This window comes from Oryctolagus cuniculus, chromosome 12 (genome assembly GCF_964237555.1).
Source record: "Oryctolagus cuniculus chromosome 12, mOryCun1.1, whole genome shotgun sequence".
Classification (NCBI taxonomy): domain Eukaryota; kingdom Metazoa; phylum Chordata; class Mammalia; order Lagomorpha; family Leporidae; genus Oryctolagus; species Oryctolagus cuniculus.
Window position 1 is genome coordinate 70,054,404 of NC_091443.1, and position 19,755 is coordinate 70,074,158.

At 40.1% G+C, this 19,755-nt stretch overlaps 1 protein-coding gene across 2 annotated transcripts in view; it reads left to right on the top strand.

Moving 5' to 3' along the window:
- The window catches only part of SEMA6D (semaphorin 6D), a 666,912-nt gene that overhangs the window by 295,161 nt on the left and 351,996 nt on the right, over positions 1-19,755 (top strand). For both annotated transcript variants that reach the window (XM_051822408.2, XM_051822409.2), the window contains one exon: positions 12,023-12,090. The gene's annotated coding sequence lies outside the window, so the exon portion shown is untranslated. The remainder of the gene's footprint in view (positions 1-12,022; positions 12,091-19,755) is intronic.

The window sequence follows — 19,755 nt, forward strand, 5'->3', positions numbered from 1 at the left end:
ATTGTAACACAAAGGGCTTTGGGTAAAGTACTCTAAGCTTTATTTTTTTAATAGCAGCAAAAAACATTAGCCCAAAATCAAGGCTGCTGTGATCTGCCCTAACAAAGCTTACCAGCAAGTCTCAAAAAGCTATCAAATAATGTATTTGAGTCACAGAACAAACTCAAACATACTTAAAATTTTTTAAAGATTTATTTATTTGAAAGAGTTACATAATAGGGAGACAGGGAGAGGTGTGTGTGTGTGTGTGTGTGTGTGTGTGTTTGGGCCCCTACTACCCACATGGGAGACCTGGATGAAGTTTTTTGGCCCCCAGCTTCAGCTTGGCTTTGTCCTGTTTATTGTGGCCATCTGGGGAGTGAACCACTGATTGAAAGATTCTCTCTTTCTCTCTCTCTTCCGTTTCTTTATAAATCTGACTTCAAATAAATGAATCTTTTTTAAAGAAAGACAAAAATAATAAATTATAATAAAGGTGGTGGGATATCACACCTGTGACAAGGCAAAGATGATAGGCTTCAATTCCCATCATTACATTACATTATGCAAAATTCTATTTTAACAAACTGGAGTCCAAGATTCTTCTTGCATGTTTGATGAAGTCCGTGGCTATGTTGGAGAATCCTATGGGGCAAGGACGTATAGGTAGTCTTTTGGTACTTCTGACGGCCTTTGGGACCTGAGAGAAGCCATCAGTCACCAACCAGTGAAAAGCCAGTTCCCTCAAACAGCTGTAGGGAAATGAATTCCACCCATCACCTGAGTGGTCTTGGAATCCTATTCTTTGCAGCTGAGTGAGCCTCCAGAGGACACGGCCCACCAATATCTTGATTGCAATCATTGTGATATATTTTATAGATTGAATTGTAAATGAAGATTGAGTGGATTATGTTCTGTGGGAATGAAGAGAATCAAGAAAGGCCTAGCCCAGTTGGGTGCTCGCAGTGTGGTGAGGTCCTAAATTCAGAAAAGCTTTGGAGTGATCTGTGGTGGGAGTGGGAGTCAAAAATTCTGTATTGACTATTCTCAGTTGGAGATACAAGGATTGCTGTTGTGTGAGATATTTAAATTTTATTTTTAAAACAATCTCAGAGCAAACAGTAGATTTTTCTGCTCTCCCTGCAGCCTTCCACTTAAAGCAATACTAGACTCTATTAAGAATTTCTGGTGAAAATTCTATTAAAAAGGATTTCATCTCTATGTTGATAACAGAGAAAACTATCTGGGAGAAATGTGGATTGTGTAGAGTGTTTAGAATATACTGTTATTTGGTTCTTTGACTTCAATTCCTTAAATAACACGTGAATTTATGAAATAAAATCGATTTCTAAAAATCAATTCCAGTAACTCTTCTATTGACCTTTTAAGCTCTCTAGATCCCTGTATTCAGGTCTCCAAGTTAGGAGACTAAGAAAAATGCCTGTCTTTCAGGTTTTGTGAAGACATAGTTAGGTGAGGTTAAAGTCCTCTAATTAGCCATCCCACAGCAGTGTCTACTCATTTGCAACCAAATGACACTCAGTTTAGAGGAGGAATTCTCCTCCTGTGAATTCTCAGAAATTATTTAGAAATTACTTAGAATCTAATTTTTAAACCCAGGGAGCTCAGAAGAAGGAGGTAGGATCATTACTGCTTATCAGAAATTACTTTCTGTCTCGTCTTTTTTTTATTCCCCTGAAAGTCCAATTTTGATAAGAAGTGAAGATTTGAGCCAACCAGTGCAGGAAAGTCATTGCAAACCATGATCAATGAAGCCAAGTTAGCCAGGCTTAGTTAGTTGCCTGAGAAAGCATCTTGCTGATGACCAAATCTTAAAAAATAATAAGTACCATAGTCTAAATGCACGCTGAAAGTGCTGCAGGGGAATCCTATATCTGCTATGATTAAGACTGCATCGTGGTACTGTGTGCTTGAGGACAGAGTAGAACGAGGCGGGAAGGCAAGTGAAAATAGGTGATTCCTTAAATTAAATGTTAAAATGATTGTGATTTTTGTCCCTCTGGTTTTCTGACCTTTTGTGCAGATATTGGAGGGGAATGTTCACTGAAACCTTTTATAAACATGGTGTAAAAATCCCCTAATTATTCTTTAAGTCTTAATATAATCATAAAATTATTTCAACAAAACATCCCTCTTTGGGCAAATGTCATGTTTTTGGTTAAGACTACCAATGAGTATCTTAAAATAGACCAGTGGATATACTGTCCAATAAATTAATTCAACTAAATCTGCCTTGATTATTAAATTGCAGTTGGTATTTGCCCTGCTCTGGCATATTGACTCCTTTCCATGGCCCACAAGGCCCCGGATGATCTCACTCCTCCTGTGTCCTCTCTCTGCTTCTTCCAATCATCCTCCAGCGCATCCCATTCTCTCCAGCCCAGGGGACTTCATGTTGCTCCTCAATAAGCTCATCTTCATCTCAGCACCTTTATAAATGCTCTCCTCTCGGTCTGGACCATTATCCTCTTGGTTTTTGCAACCTTGCCTTCATTTAATTCTTGCTTCAAGTGTGACCTTCTCCGAGAAGCCTTTTGTGACCACACTGTCTAAAAATCACTGTGCTGCTCTCCCGCTTCCCCCACCCCCAACAGCCACTCTCTATCTCATCACACTATCATTATTTCCACACGGCAGACACCTTGTAGTCTGAAATTGAGTTTATTCTTGGACTACTTGTTTGTCATTTGTCTTTCCCCAGCCACCCACCCCCCACCACAGGATACACACTCTTGAATGTCAGCTATGTGAACAACAGACCACATGCCTTTATATCTGCATTTCCAGAAATCTCATATAGTATAAAACAGTCATTGTGTTATATTTATTGGGCAAGTGTTGAATCTGGTACAAAAGTTGAATCTGGTATACCAGGAATACGTAGATTGATCTGTTGGCTTTGAAGATTTTGTGAAGTTGTTACAAAGGGCATGGAGCCAGTGTCTTTCCTGCATTAAAATTACCAATAATAATAAAAATAATGCTTATTAATAAATTCTAATTGACATGGCCAGGAGTTCAGGATGTTGGGAAAAGACTTCTTCTTGGAAAGTAACTCTGTGCTCTGAGGATGAGTCACCAATTTGGAGTGGAAGCTTGGTCCTCATATGTTAATTTCATTCTGATGAACTAAGGCCAATACAAACACAAACAATCCCAAAGGGATAAGATTAGAACTTCCAGTTGAAGTACACATTTGTAAAATACCGTGAAGAATAACTTTGTTCCTGTTTGTGTCCTCACATATGATGGAAAAAAAAAAATTCTACAGATATACCTTGGTTCAAGTCAGTCCCTCCCAGCTTGGATCCTGCCTCTTGGGCACACAGACCTGTGCATGACCAGGGCACACTGTGTGTTTCATAAAGGCACCATTCAGTGATGCTACACACTGATTTTTTTTTTTTCTTTTCTATCTGTCTAGCATCGTTCATTTTGAATCTTAGTAGACAGTCATGGAGTTTTTCCAGACCACTCCTGTGTGGAACTCCTTTCCATTTATCTGACATCCTGTAGCAATTATCAGTAATCATATGTGTCCTGCCTGGCGCTGTTTTGGTTGTCTTAAACCCTTTCCTTACTTGGAGTTTTGTTTTGTTTTGTTTTGTTTTGTTTTGATTGATTGTGGCTATTATTTAAAATGTAAGACATTGTGTCTCATCTCACCAACTGGATTTTTTAAGGCAAGAGTGATGCTTTAAACCTTTATTTTCTGGGGGCCAGAGCTGTGGCATAGTGGGTAAAGCTGCCGCCTGCAGTGCCAGCATCCCTATGGGCACTGGTTCGAGTCCCGGCTGCTGCACTTCCAATCCAGCTCTCTGCTATGGCCTGGGAAAGCAGTAGAAGATTCCCCAAGTCCTTGGGCCCCTCACCCACATGGAAGTCCTGGAAGAAGCTCCTGACTCCTGGCTTCAGATAAGCACAGCTCCGGCCATTGCGGCTGACTGGGAAGTGAACCAGTGGATGGAAGACCTCTCTCTCTGCCTCTCCTTCTCTCTCTGTGTAACTCTCTGACTTTAAAGTAAATAAATAAATCTTAAAAAAAAAAAAGCAACATAAAATCAAAACCCTTTATTATCCCTACCAGCCCTCGGCACCCGTCCTCTGGAACAGGCAAGCCCTGCGGGTACTGCCTGAGCAGCAGTTCTGGAGGGTGACTGCCACACCCCAGATGCTCTGTCTCAGCCTCCCTCTTCCTAGCTGGGAAATTCATGGGTGTTTTTGAAGAAACTAAACCTGCTTCCTGCAGCTGTGGTGTGTATCGGTCTGGAGCGATGTTGTTGTTACTCTGGACGTAAACATATTTCTTGCTTCTCTGCCATTAGAGAGTAAATCATTGACTGTAATGAGCTTGAGTTAAAGCTACCAAATTCTTGGAGTTCTCAGATAAAATGAAAACCACATTCGTTGTGGAGGTTTGTTGTTCCTGTGCTTTTCCTGTTCCTGTGAGCCACAGCAAATTGCGATTACTCTGTTTACAATGAAAAGGCCTTCTTTCTTTCTTTCCTTATTAAGGTTAGGCAAGGGTGCAGGGGATTTTATCAGTTGTAAAGATTACTTAATTTTTCCTGGGTGAGAGGAGGAAGGGCCAGAGTAAAACTAAGACCAGTTCTTTGGGAATCTGACCCTTGTGGCCCTGTATGTTCCCGGTCTGTTTAGTTAGTCATTAGATCCCTTAGCAAAACAAGGCATTGAAGGAAGCACATGGACAGAAAGATAATGCCTGACCACAAAGAGATGTAGCTACAAAACCAATTTAGTAATGAACTTGGATGTGGGAAGAACTTTTTATTTTTAAAGGAAAAGGATTTTTAGTGAGTGTACAAGAATACTTCAATTCTAGAAGGGTTAGTAGCACACAGCAGCAATAACAGAAAAACCAGAATCTAATTCTAATTTTTTTTGTAATATTGCAACAAGATTTTTCATTGCATGTGGGATCATACAGTGTACTCTGTATGGAGCTTGTAATTGTTGCCTTGAAAAAATTGTTGTCCAAGTCTTTAGAGACCCCAGCGGGGTCTCCCTGCTCCTCCATAGTTATCCAAATCCATGCATCCTTTTTCTTCAACATTCAAAACTTTCTCATCCCTAAATTCTTTGTTGATCATCTCAGCCTGAAACAAACTCTCTTGATCAACTTCTATAGCTCTGACTGCAGATATATTTCATTTAAATTTCAAGATATTCAGTAGCCTTTAGTTTCCTGAGGAAACTAGGTTGCCACGCCGAAGTTCCTCATGCTCTTCAGTGTATTTCCTAAAGGAGAGTGGCAGCGATAAAGCAGAGGGTCGGGAACATCATGTAAGACCACCGGGCTGCACGGCTGCAGTTCTGTACCTGTATCTGGGAGGTGGGACCCAAAGGAACAGATTTATAAAGTCAGACAGGCTTTGATTCGAAACATGTCTTTCTCTTACTGGTTGTGTGATCTTATTCATTCTCTGTGACTTAAGAAGCATCAGAGACTGTGGTTTAAAACAAATTTGTGCTCTCACAGTTCTAGAGGCCAGAAATTGAAATCAAAGTGCTAGCAAAACTGAGCTTCTTCTGGAGGCTTTTAGGGAGACTCTCTTCCTCTTCCCTTCCAGCGTCTGATGTTGCCAAGGGCTCCTTGGCTTGTGACTGCACTGTTTCAGTCTTCCCTTTGTGGTCACGTTGCTACCTCTGCTCCTGTGTCTCCGCTCCTCCCTGTTTCTGTTTCTAAACTCTGCTTCTGCTTCTCTTTTATAGGGATACATGTGATTGCCTTCAGGGCCCACTTGGATAATCCAAAATGAGCTCTTCCTCTCCCTAACTCAACTCATCATATCTTATGCCAAGTAAGATACTATTTACAGGTTCTGGTGACTGCGACCTAGATATATGAATTTAGGAGGGGGGCACCACTGAACCTATACAGTGATTTTAAGTAGAGATTTCAGCTTTTTTTGAGCTATAGTGCCTCACAAGTAAGATGTAGATAATAAACTTTTGTTGTCATGCTATTAGAAAAAATAAAATATATATTTTTCATGTAAAACATGATTTTCAGGATCACATAAATGGTAATAAGTCTTTCTGTGTATGCCATGGTAATACATTCAGCCCCTGCAGTACTGTGTCCCTAGACATTAAAGAGTGAATTCAATTACCACGTGAAATCTGCCCTGTGACACCTGCTGTTGATGCCTCGTGCTAAACCACTTCTACTAGTGCCCAGATCCATGCCACAAGCTCTGTCTCCTGATACTCCCAGATCTGCCAGCAACAGACTCCACAGCCAGCTCTGCTTCTCCCTTTTCTGAGAAGTTTGCTTAGAGGAGCTGCTGGTCTGCTGTCATAGTAGACCATGTGCTGCCACCACCGTGGTGTGACTGACTTCCTCAAGTCCTCCAGGTGCTAATGTTGTGCTTTGTTGTTTGTGATTCTCCATGTTCACAAACCACCCTGTACCCTTGCCGAAATGGAAAGACTCTATCTCTCCCTCTTTAACTGAACTACCTCTTTAATAGATGAGTACCAGAGTGACAATCCATGGACTACCCCACCCCACTGATAAATGAGACGCTGTCATGGATCAAGTAGGGTTGCCTGAATTTGTATTTTACTTGTATGAGGAGGCTTATAAGTCCCTTCTGTAAATAATCACATAATTCCACACAAGTTTTCCAAATATGTATGATTCCCAGTGATGAGTGAAACCAAACATCAAGCTAGAATACCATATTTCTCTCTTTCTATAACTTATCTTTGTTACCCTACCCACTCACAGACACACATATAACTGCCTTGCACAGCACCTAGAATGCAGTATTACTCAGTAAACAAGACTGCCTACCATTCTATACCCATGGTACTCTGTATGAGTAGATAGTCAATAAATACTCATTGATGAATGAGTATCTAGATTTCTATTACACAAGAAAATTGAGAATATCACTGTTAGAATGCAATCACTTATATTTGGGCTCTGTCCCTTCTCCTACTGTTAATTGGTTATTAATAATAAGTTCTAATACTTGCATATGTGTGCAAATAATTGTCCACATGGCAGTTAAAATGCTTACTGCCTAGACACTTGCTGTGCAATATTGCCAGTTCTTCTAAATTATTTTATGGCTTGAAAAGGGGAAAAATCCCTGACTTTATGTTCTAATATAGGAAGGAGTATTGCCAATTCTACAATACTATTTTCCTTGTGATTTTCTCCATAGAATTTGCTTTTCTGATTATAAATATTCATATTTTCAACTTTCCATGGAGAAAAGACAAAGATGCAAAGCTATATTTATTTTTCTCCAACTTTATTGAAGTATAATTGATAAACAAAACTTGTATAAAGTATATGTGTATGAAGTGCATTTATATGGTGAAATGACCATCAAAATCAAGCCAATTAAACATCACTTCACATAGTTACTGTTTGTTTTGTATAAGAACATTTAATATTATCAGAAAATTTTAAATGTACATTATCATTAACTATAGTTGACACATTATATATTAGATATCCAGAAACTATTTATCTTATAACTGAAATGTTGTGTCTTTTGACCAAAATTCGCATATTTATCCACTCCCAACCCCTGACAACTTCCTTCTTTGTCTGTTTCTGTGAGTTCATCTTTAGATTCCACATAGAAGTAAGATCGTGCAGTATTTGTCTTTCTGTATCTGACTTACTTCTTTCATGGTGCCCTCTGGATCCATCGATGTTGTGAATGACAGGATTTTCTCCTGTTTTAGGACTGAATAGTATTCTGTTGTAAATATTTATCTCATTCCCTGTATCTATTTATGTACTGAAGGACACTTTTCTGTTGTTTCCGTATCTTGTCTATTGTGAATAATTCTTCGGTGAACATGAGAGTGCAGATTTTTGCATTGATGATTCCACTTATTTTGGCTAAATAGCCATAGGTGGGATTCCTGGTAGTTCTGCTTTTGTTTTTTTGATTAACCTGCATGTTGTTTTTCATAATGGCTGTACCAATTTACAATCCCACCAACAGTAAAACAGTTCAAGTGTTTGCTTTTCTCCATAAGGATAAGAATTTTCATCCTTGTTTTAGAAACGAGAACCCAAACATCAAGAAAATTGTGACTTGCCCATATCAACGTAAATGACTCATGTGTTTCCTGCTGCAAAACTGAGATTGTCTCAGAAACAGTGTGCCAGGTTTACAAGCGTTTACTGTAATTTGTGTTTCATGGACCAGTGATCATCCTCCTCCCTCTGAAATCACTAGGGATTGACACACTGCAGGTCTGGCAGGTCTGGTTGGGGGCAAGGGAATTAAAGCAGTTATGACGTAAACATGCTGATATTTATGGTAATGTTTACTAGAAAATGCAACATAGAGGAGGTAGATTGATATAAGGCCTTTTTTTTTTTTTTGACAGGCAGAGTGGACAGTGAGAGACAGGGAGAAAGGTCTTCCTTTGCCGTTGGTTCACCCTCCAATGGCCGCCACGGCCAGCGTGCTGCAGCTGGCGCACCACGCTGATCCGAAGCCAGGAGCCAGGTGCTTCTCCTGGTCTCCCATGCGGGTGCAGGGCCCAAGGACTTGGGCCATCCTCCACTGCACTCCCGGGCCATAGCAGAAAGCTGGCCTGGAAGAGGGGCAACCGGGACAGAATCCGGTGCCCCGACCGGGACTAGAACCCGGTGTGCCGGCGCCGCAAGGCAGAGGATTAGCCTATTGAGCCACGGCAGCGGCCTGATATAAGGCCTTTTACGGAATGAGTTCTCATTAAATATTTGAAGGCTGAAAATGCAAGAAGGTCGGCAAAGTTGTGGGAAAAAACAACTTGAAAATGTTTGCTAAGTGGTAGATTTAGAAGTAGAGGAATGGGTGGAAAAGCAGAAAAGTTATAGAATTAGGGACACACTTTAAGAGTTGACCTAGTTACAAGGGAGACAGGAGAGCAGTTGTTTCTCTCCCTTGATCACATCCCTTTTACACATTATATCATTCTACTTGGGATTAGCACACTGACTTTTTTCTTTCCATGTCATTACACTAAGCAAAAATTCCTATAGTCCTATAAGACCCAAACTGGGATCATTTGCTTGCCTGCTAGAGCAGGAGATAGAAAGAAGACAAGTTTGAACCACTTGCCCTACCATCTATATGATCTGGATAAAGTCACTTTGCTTCCAGAGGTCTTAGTGTTTTCCTTCATCTATGATATGAGGGAAATAATTACACCAGTAGAATTGCTATGTGGTCCAGATGGGACAGCTAATATAACCGTGCTTGGTGAAGCATAGGCCAGAACATGTGTTATGTCAATAATAGGCTTGTGCCTCAGTTTGTAATTTGTTGCAGTAGATACAACTGCCTTTTTTAAATAAAGATTTTAGTGTATTTATTTGAAAGTCAGAGTTGGAGAGAAAGAATGAGAGAGAGAGAAGTCTTCCATCTACCAATTCACTCCTCAAATGGCTGCAACAACTGGCTGGGCAAGGCTGAAGCCAGAATGCAGGAGCTTCTTCTGGGTCTTTCAGATGGGTGCTGGGGCCCAGTCTCTTAGGCCATCTTCTGCTGCTTTCCCAGGCACATTAGCAGAGAGCTAGATTTGAAGTGGAGCAGTTGGGACTCGAACCAGCACCCATAGGGGATGCCTGCATCACAGGTGCTGGCTTTACCTGTTATACCACAACTCTGGTTCCCCAACTGCCTTTTTATTGGCAATCAAGAAGTCAACTTCAAACTCATTGCTAATTTAAATTGTCTGTGATACTGTTTGTGTGTTGTCTATGCATATGCATATGTATGTCATTTCTGTGTTTTTTTGTTGTTGAAAAAGCAATTGCAGCTGAAAGTGATTTCCATCACAAGAATTTATCCTCAGTTTGCAGCATTTGGTAGAACTGGTGACTGCTTCAACCAGTTTGAATAGATAGGGAATAAAAGGTGTCGAAACAAGTGGCTTAAACCCCGAGTACTAGCTCAGCAGAGAAACAGGCAGAGGGAAGCAAAATTCATCAGAATCACAGATTTATTTATTTATTTTTGATAGGCAGAATTAGACAGTTAGAGAGAGAGAGACAGAGAAAGGTCTTCCTTCCGTTGGTTCACCCCCAAAATGGCCACTACAGCCAGTGCGCTGTGCTGAACTGAAGCCAGGAGCCAGGTGCTTCCTCCTGGTCTCCCACACGGTGGCAGGGCCCAAGCACTTGGGCCATCCTCCACTGCCTTCCCGGGCCACAGCAGAGAGCTGGACTGGAAGAGGAGCAACCAGGACAGAATCCAGTGCCCCAACTGGGACTAGAACCCAGGGTGCCGGCACTGTAGGCGGAGGATTAGCCAAGTGAGCCAAGGCGCTGGCCACAGATTTATTTTAACTGAATGAATGCTGGAATCTGAGAAAGGAAACAAGTCAGTAAGGTCCACAGTCAACCAAGATGCTTCTCCTGATGAGGCAGCACCACCTATGAAGTGAGCTGGCTTAGGGGAATAAGTTCAGAGCAGAAAGGGAGGCATCAGGAGCAGCTGACTCAAGAATTTCAGTAAGACCTCATACTGATCCTGACCCTTTATTTTAAATTATTCACTGTTGATACTTTGTATGAGTATTAAAGTAGCACTTTCTTGGTTATTTTCTATGGTAGAGATATCAACAAGCACAGATCAGTTGCCAGTATCCGGGTTTGAATGGCTTGGGTGAAATCATCCATAACTGGTAGACATGCAGACCAGGGAGAGTAGTCCTTCCTCTAGGCTGTATCCATTTACCTTCCCACCACACTGGCAAGCTCCTTGGGATGGTTCCCATGAACAACCTCTTCCTCTCCTTCCTAACCAGAATCCCCTGTAATTTTCTATATATGAAGATTCTAAGTTTTCTTTTCAACCAATCTTTGAACTCTTAAGATCTCCTTGTTTCAGAAAGTGTCACTGTCCAATTTCTCATCAGCAAAGTTTCCATTGGCAGTGCACCCTTTTATTTCCTGATTCTCAGGCAGATACCCTGCCACTGAATCCTTTGTTTGAACTCAAATCTTTTGGTAAAATTACCTTAAGATATTTTGGGGGGAGAGTTGGGGAGTAGGACATCAAAATGGTTTTTATTTTTTGTTATTTTTTTCTTTTTGAACAATTTTCTTAATGGAAGACACTTAAACCTCATAAATAATGCATGAAAGTGTTCATGAAATACAATTTATAATATTAAGAACAACTACCAGTTATTAGAATTACAGTGACGTGTAATTCAGATTGCCCAGATACTATTTATTTGTTCAAAAATATTTATGAAATACCTACTGCATATAATCCTTTGTGCTAGCTACATGTAACTTCCAATCTCCCATGTGTGATACATCTCTTATTTATATAAATTATTACACAAACTCAGTAACTTATTATCTTGATTATTCTTGTAGGGATACATACAAGACATATATATATATTCTCATATAAATACACAAAATGTACTATTATTTACCCAAGATTTTATTTTCATTTCAAACCATTTTATACATAAATTCTTTATCTCCATTTTAAGTAGATAAATGGAAACTCCTTTGACTGATTATAAATATAGAACATATAAATACAATGGGAACAAAACAAAATTTTAGTTGTTAATAAACTCTGGTTAAATCTTATGTCTGCCATTACCTAAGTTAGTTAAAAGATTGATTAGCAGTAGCAGAGGTTAGAGACACATTTTAATCAAAATGAGACTTTTTCCATGAAGTGATCAGAATTAGTGAAAAAGAAATAATGTTGTTAATATATGGTTTGATATTACTTCCTCGTGTCTTTGTGCCACCCAGCAAGGTCTTGTGTACTTGTAGAACCAGATTACATGCTTTGTCAAGCCCTGCATGAGGTTAATGGCTGATGCATTATTTTGGTGTAGATAAATCTGTTTGGTTGAAGGACTGGGATTGCTAAGATAAATTGGAATTATGAACCTAATTCCAGTGTGGTTTTTTTTTCCTTTGATAATCTTCAGACAACACATTTTCACTCCATTTTTAGCTATTCCAACATCTTCTTGTTCATTTTTTCCTTGTTTCCTGTAGAATACAGAGTCCTGACTCTGTCACAGACTAACAGCTTGGAAACCTGGTGAAGCCCAAGACTCCTAAAAGTAAGTCCTGGAATTCTTGCAGTTGTATGTCTTCCTTGTGGAATTTAAATTCCTATTCAATTTAAGTTTGAAGTTGGAGGATTCATTTTCTTAGGGAGATATTTAATTTAATTTGGATTTATGTTTTGCCTTGCACTGGTATTAAATGTGCTTCACTGTGTGGTCAGGTGAGGTTTAGCATTTCAGATTGGCTTCTTAAATTAGTATAGCTCAGAATTAAGTTTGGTTCTTATTTTTAAACCCTATTTTTCAGTTTAGGAAAGCACAATAGGAGGCAGATAATAAAAATTTTAAAAAGCACAGCTTCTAGCATGCTAGTTAAATAGCAGTCTGGTTAATATGTTTATGCTGTAAACTGAAAAGCTTTGGTGAGAGTTTACAAATTTTATTCAATGTGAAGTGTATTCTTTCAATAATATAATATGTGTATTCTAACAACCGTGGCTGGCAGATGATTCACTTAACCAGGCAAATTGTATGGTATCTAAAGAAGGAAGTACCCCTCACTGTGACCAGCTGCTGGTTCACTCCCCAAATGCCTGCAACAGCCAGAGATGGGTCAGCCTGAGCCAGGAACAGCAAACTTCATACAGGTCACTCAGATGGGAGACAGGGGCTCAAGCACTCGAGCCATCGTATTACCTGCCTCCCTGGATGTGAAAACAGGAAACTGAAATAGAAGCAGAGGAACTGCTTCTCATCCTGGACCTCGGATATGGGATGAGGACGTTCCAAGCTGCAATCCAGTACACTGGGTCACAATGCATACCCCCTAGTATTTTAAAAATTCCTCCTCCAGCTGATTGTTTCTCAAAAAGGGGCTGGTTCACCATGAGATGGCAGTAGAGAGCAGCTTCATAGGTAGGTCTAGTAACTAGGTTTCTGAGCCATGGTAGGTCCTGGATCTAGTGTAGGAGGAGCCAGACTAACAAGATAAATACTTTTTATTTTCTTTTTTATTTTTATTTGAAAGAGTCTTCCTGGAAAGTGGGCTAGGCATGGGTGTTAAAGAAAGGCTTGGTGGTAACATCTGAAGTTAACAAATGTATACATAGGAAAAAATAGGAGAAAATTTCCTGAACCGTATCAACCACAGATGATTAGAGTTCTTATTGCTATCACACACAAACACACACATCCCCCCACCACACACACACACACACACACACTGAGTGGTAAGAAGAGGAGAAAGAGGAAGACAGGAGAAGAGAAGAGAAGTAGAGGAGACAAGGGAACACAAGAGAAAGGAAAGGAGGGAAGGGGAGAAGTGGAAGTCAGGAGAGGGAGGGAAAGTAAGGAGGACACAAGAGGAGATCCAAGATGGCTGAGCAGGGATTTTCATCCCACAGCTACAGAGTACACATTCTTTTCATCAGTGCATGGAGCTTTCTCCAGGATAGACCATATGCCAGGCCATAAAACAAGTCAACCAATTAAAAAAATTAAAGTCATACCATGTATCTTTTCTGAACACAATGGAATGAAGCTGGAAATTAACAACTTAAGAAATTCTAGAAAATATGCAAACACATGGAGATGGGACAATGTGCTCCTGAATGAACAGTGGGTCATCGAATAGGTCAAAAGAGAAATAAAAAAAAATTCCTAGAAACAAATGAAGATGATACCACAACTTATCAAAATTTATGGGATACAGCAAAAGCAGTGTTAAAAGGAAGGTTTATAGCAATTAGTGCCAATCAAGAAATTGGAAAGACAGGGTGTCAGTTCCTTGGTATAGAAGGTTAAGCCTCCTCCTGCAGTGCTGGCATCCCATATGGGTGCCAGTTCGAGTCCTGGCTGCTCCACTTATGATCCAACTCCCTGCTGATGTTCCTGGGAAAGCAATAGAGGATGGCCCAAGTCCTTTGGGCCCCTGCACACACATAAAAGACCCAGAAGAAGCTCCTGGCTTTGGCCTGGCCCAGCCCCATACATTGAGGCCATCTGGGGAGTGAACCACCAGATGGAAGATATCTCCTCTCTCTCTCTCTTTCTCCCTCTCTCTCTTGCTCTCTCCCTCTCTCTCACTCTCTAATTTTCTCTATATTTCTGCCATTCAAATAAATTAATAAATCTTTAAAAATAAAAGAAATTGGAAAGGCATTGAATAGATGATCTAACAGTGTGTTTCAGGGACCTAGAAAAGCAAGAATAAACCAAACCCAAAATTAGTAGGAGGAAAGAAATAATTAAAATTAGAGAAGAAATGAACAAAATTGAAAAAAAATTATATAAAAGATCAGTGAAATGAAGAACTAGTTTTTTGAAAAAAATAAACAGAACTGATACACCATTGGCCAAACTAACCATAAAAAAAGAAGACCCAAGTTAATAAAACCAGAGATGAAAAATTAGATGTTACAATGGATATCACAGAAATAAGAATCATCAGGAATTACTACAAACAGCTTTATGCCAACAAATTGGAAAATCCAGAAGAAATGAATGGATTTCTAGACACAAAATGAGTCTGAAGACCTAGAAAACATTAATAGCACAATAACCAAGATGGAAATTGAATCAGTAATAAAAACCCTCTCAACAAGGAGATGCCCAGGACTGGATGGCTTAACTGCTGAGTTCTTCCAAACTTTTAAAGAACAATCCCAATTCTTCTCAGACTATTCTAAACAATTAAACAAAAGGGATCTTCCCAAAATCCTTCTATGAAGCCAGAGTCACCTTAATCTAATACCAAAGATACAACAAAGAAAGTTAACTATAGAATAATATCCCAGATGAACATAGATGCAAAAATCCTCAGCAAAATACTAGCTAATCAAATCCATCAATACATCAAAATGACCATCCACCCAGACCAACTGAGATTTATCCCTTGTATGCAGGGGTGGTACAACATACCCAAGTCAATAAATGTGATACATCCCATTAAGAACATGAAGACTAAAAAGTATATGATTTATCTCAGTAGATTCACAGAAAGCATTTGATAAACATTCTTTCACAATAAAAACCTTAAGCCAGTTTGGTTTAGAAGGAACATACCTCAACAAAATCAAAGCAATAAATGTCAAACCCACAACCAGCATCATGCTGAATGGGGAAAGGTAGACCATTTCTACTAGATCTGTAACCAGACAAAGATACTCACTCTCATCATTACTATTCAGTATAGTTCTGGAAGTTTTAGCCAAAGCCATTAGACAAGAAAAATAGATCAAATGGATTCATATGGGAAAGGAGGAATTCAAATTATTCTTGTTTGAGGTGATATGATCCTATACCTAAGGGGACCAAAAGACTCTGCTAAGAGATTATTGGAACTCATACAGAGTTTGACAGAGTTGTTAGATATGAAATCAACACACAAAGATCAATAGCATTTGTATACACAATGTCATGATTGAGAAAGAACTTGTAAAATCAGTGTCATTCACAATAGCTACAAAATGTTTAAATGCTTTTGAATAAATTTAACCAAGGACCAAGGATGTAAAAAAGATCTCTACAATGAGAATTATAAAACATTAAGGAAGGAAATAGAAGACACACAAAAAAGGAAGAATCTCCTATGTTCATGTATTGTAAGGATTAATATCATCAAAATGTTCATATTACGGAAAGCAATTTACAAATTCAGTGGATCCCAATCAAAATACCAAAGACATTCTCAGAAATGGGAAAATGACGGTAAAATTCAAATGGAATCACAAGAGAACCCTAGTAGCTACAGCAACTCTAAACAATAAAAATAAAGCTGGGGGCATAACAATACCAGATTTTGACACATATTACAGGGCAGTTGTAATAAAAAAACACATGGTACTGGCACATGAATAGACAAGGCCCAATGGAACAGATTAGAGACTCCAGAAATCAGTCCACGCATCTACAACCAACTGATGCTTGACAGTCACACTCAAATCACTCCCTGGACAAAGGACAGTCTCTTTCACAAAAGGTGTTGGGAAAATTGGGTCTTTGCATGCAGAAGTGTCAAACAACACTCGTAGTTTGTAACCTCTACAAAAAAAAATCAACTCACAATGGGTCAGGAATCTAAACCTAAGGCCTGAAACCATCAAATTACTAGAGGAAAATATAAGGGAAATACTGCAACACATAGGCAAAGACTTCTTGGAAAAGACCCCAAAAATGTGGGCAATAAAAGTGAAAATAGACAAATGATAGTTTATCAAGCTAAGAAGCTTCTGCACTGCAAAGCAAACACTCAACAAAGAGGCAAAGGACAGAATGGAGAAAATATTTACAAACTATACATCTGATAAAGGATTAATATTTAGAATACACAAGGGACTTAAGAAACTCAATAACACCAAAACAACCAATCCAGTTAATAAATGAACTAAGGATATGAAAAGGCATTTTTCAAAGGAAGAAATACAAATGGCAACAGATACATTATAAAAATAAAAGGAAATACAAGAAAGGAAGCAGAAGGAAAGGTTGCCTGGGAATTATTATGCTTTTAAAATGTATATATGAAATACATGGAATGTGTGTTCCTTTTATATAAATGAAAACAAGTTATCATTGGGAAGCAAGACCCAGTGAGATCAGCAACAGGAGAGAAGACAGTTGTGGCAGATGTGGGCCATCTGAGACACCTGAGATTTGTGACCATGTCTACTTAACGTTGCCTCTTCTTTCATTAAAGGGACCAAGAACATATCCTAGGGTAGGTTCTAACATCCTTTTTTTTTACCCTTTCTTGTACAGAGAATTCAAACATGTTATAAAGATGAGTGGCATTTTTAAAAACTGCTATCCAGGAGATGATATGTTTTGCTCAAGGTAACTTAGCTAAATATTAGCATTACTAAGACTAGATTAAATTCTCTTGTCTTGATTATAAGGCCACTCTTCTCAAATCATAAGAACAGGGGCAATTCGATATTTTTCACAAACAGAAAAGATAGTAAGTGAGTCTGAAATTCTACCATTCTCATATTTTTAAATTAATGTTTTGGAATATAAGACAAAATTTGGACCACAAGGGAATATAAGGTATCATCTCTGACTGGTAAGTTAATATGATCATCATGGCAATTAACACGGATCCTTTAGTAATTTTATCCCTAGAAAATACCTCGGCAGTTGTATGTTGCTCTTTAGCGCTTACATTTTTCCTAAGTAGGAAGTGTGAAGTAAGAGGCCAAATGGTGAGTGTACTGTGCTCGAACTTTTTTATCTTCAAGGACAATCTTTCTTTACCTATTTCAGACTGGTAAAATAGTCTTGGTAAGAATGCTACATTTTGCTCTTTTTTTTTTTTTTTTTTTTTTTTTTTTGACAGGCAGAGTGGACAGTGAGAGAGAGACAGAGAGAAAGGTCTTCCTTTGCCATTGGTTCACCCTCCCAATGACTGCCATGGGCGGCGTGCTGCGGCTGGGGCACTGCGCTGATCTGATGGCAGGAGCCAGGTGCTTCTCCTGGTCTCCCATGGGGTGCAGGGCCCAAGCACTTGGGCCATCCTCCACTGCACTCCCAGGCCACAGCAGAGAGCTGGCCTGGAAGAGGGGCAACCGGGACAGAATCTGGCGCCCCGACCGGGACTAGAACCCGGTGTGCCGGCACCACAAGGTGGAGGATTAGCCTAGTGAGCCACAGCGCCGGCCTTGCTCTTATTGTTGATCACCGCAATGGCCTCAGGACTGTACTGAAAGGATGTGAATGCCATGATACAGTAGAAAGGACAGGACTCTGTGACCAGAGACACGTGTGTCAAATCTTGCCTCCATCTCTTATAATCTGTGTGACACAAGTCTTGTGAACAGTGTGTCTTGATTTCTTCTGAGCTTCAGACTGCTCAGCTCCTCCCTCCCCCTACAAAAATTAATAACATTGATATAAAGAAGTCAGATTGCAAATGAAGTGAGATACATGTATGGAAAGGAGAGCTAGGTGAAGTCTGGACTTCAAAATTGTTGAAAGTGGGAAATGCTGATATGATGGTTGGAACTGGATCCTGCAGTCTAAAGTAGGAGGTTGAATCACTGTTGAAAAGGCGAAATGTGCTTTTGTCCTACCAAGGACTACTTGCCTAGTTATATATAACTGTGAAGACATAAAATAAATGGGGTCCCATTTTTTCTCTGGATAAGAGTTTCAGAGTTCATGTTTGCCTTATGTGGCACCTAGCATTTGAAACTTCAGGTGAATAGAATTAGATGGCACCCTGTTCGCAGAAGAGTCACGGGAGCTTCTGAGAAGACAAATGCAAGCTCTGCTTTTTCTTTGCAGTCAGCCTAAGGAAGAAAATGCTTTGTGAGTGCTGCTGGCAGCCTTTGGAATAGGGACAAGGGTGAGTGGAGGAGGCAGATGGCCCTCCATGGAAAGGCGTGTGTGGTCTCACCCATCACAGCTCACAGTGCCCTCTGCTCACTGGATTCCCCCTTGGCTGCTGCAGAGGTATGCTGGGATCCAGTCCAAAACCAGTTCTGTGGGGGAAAAATTAGGATTTGAAGAAGTTGATGGATACTTGATAATATCTGACCAAATCTCCAGTTAGAGCCACTGGAGAGAGGGACTGTGACCACATAGCAAGGACTAGGGGCCAAGATACAAGGTCAGCTTTGGCAAAGCTCTATATCACAGGTTGAATCTAATAATCATGCTTGAGTCCCTGGTACAGATTACACAATCTGAAAGAAAGAGCTTCCAGCTGCTTTCCCATCAAGTCCCCGGGACATCTGTATGCTAACTAGAGATCTGGACCAACACTTACACCTCTTCAAAACATCAGCTTTAAAATTCCATGCATCAGAGAATTGGGCTTAATGCTCAAAAACAAAGCTTCTTATAAAATAAAGCTAATGGAATATGACTGTGAATGAATTTTAGAAACACATGATCCTGACTGCCTGGGGTCCCGTGGAAGGAAAAGATAGGCTTTGATTATCAGAAAATGATGAAAAACCATAACTACCCTGCTAGAAATTCACCATTTTCTTCCTTCCTTCTTTCCTTCCTTCCTCTCTTTCTTTCTTTCTTTCTTTCTTTCTCTCTCTCTCCACCCCTTCCTTCCTTCCTTCCTTCCTTCCTTCCTTCCTTCCTTCCTTCCTTCCTTCCTCTATCTCTCTCTTTCCTTTTCTTTCTTTCTTTCTTTCTTTCTTTCTTTCTTTCTTTCTTTCTTTCTTCCTTTCTCTCTCTCTCTCTCTCTCTCTCTCTCTCTCTCTCTCTATCTCTCTTCCTTCCTTCCTTCTGTCTTTCCTTCCTTCCTTCCTTAGAACCATCTATTTCCCATTCATCTCTTAAAACATCATTTAGTGACCATTTTGTGATGGTGGCTTTATAATCCCCCCAATTCTGGCCCTTACATGGGAAGAAAATATTTGCTGGAAAGCTCACAGGGTCTGGAAAGGCCGTGCCTTTCCCAGCTGGCCAGGAGAGCCGGAAGCCTGGGACTACTGTCCACAGGGTGTCTGGCAGGAGTGGAGGAAGAGAAAAGAGGAGGCGGCTTAATTCCCTGCTGGCTGGACCTCGGAAGGTACCTCTTTTCCCTTTGGCTCATGAGGCAGAATAGAAGGCCAAGAATTCTGGCTTAGTTCCTGTCAGCTTGTTGCCTTGCTTTTTGGCTTGTGGTGTGCACTGAGGCTGGAAGCAGCCGAGCGCTGCCTGCGGCTGGCTTACAACTGAACCATGATGAAGACAGATCCCACCCCTGCCCCTCTACAGGGG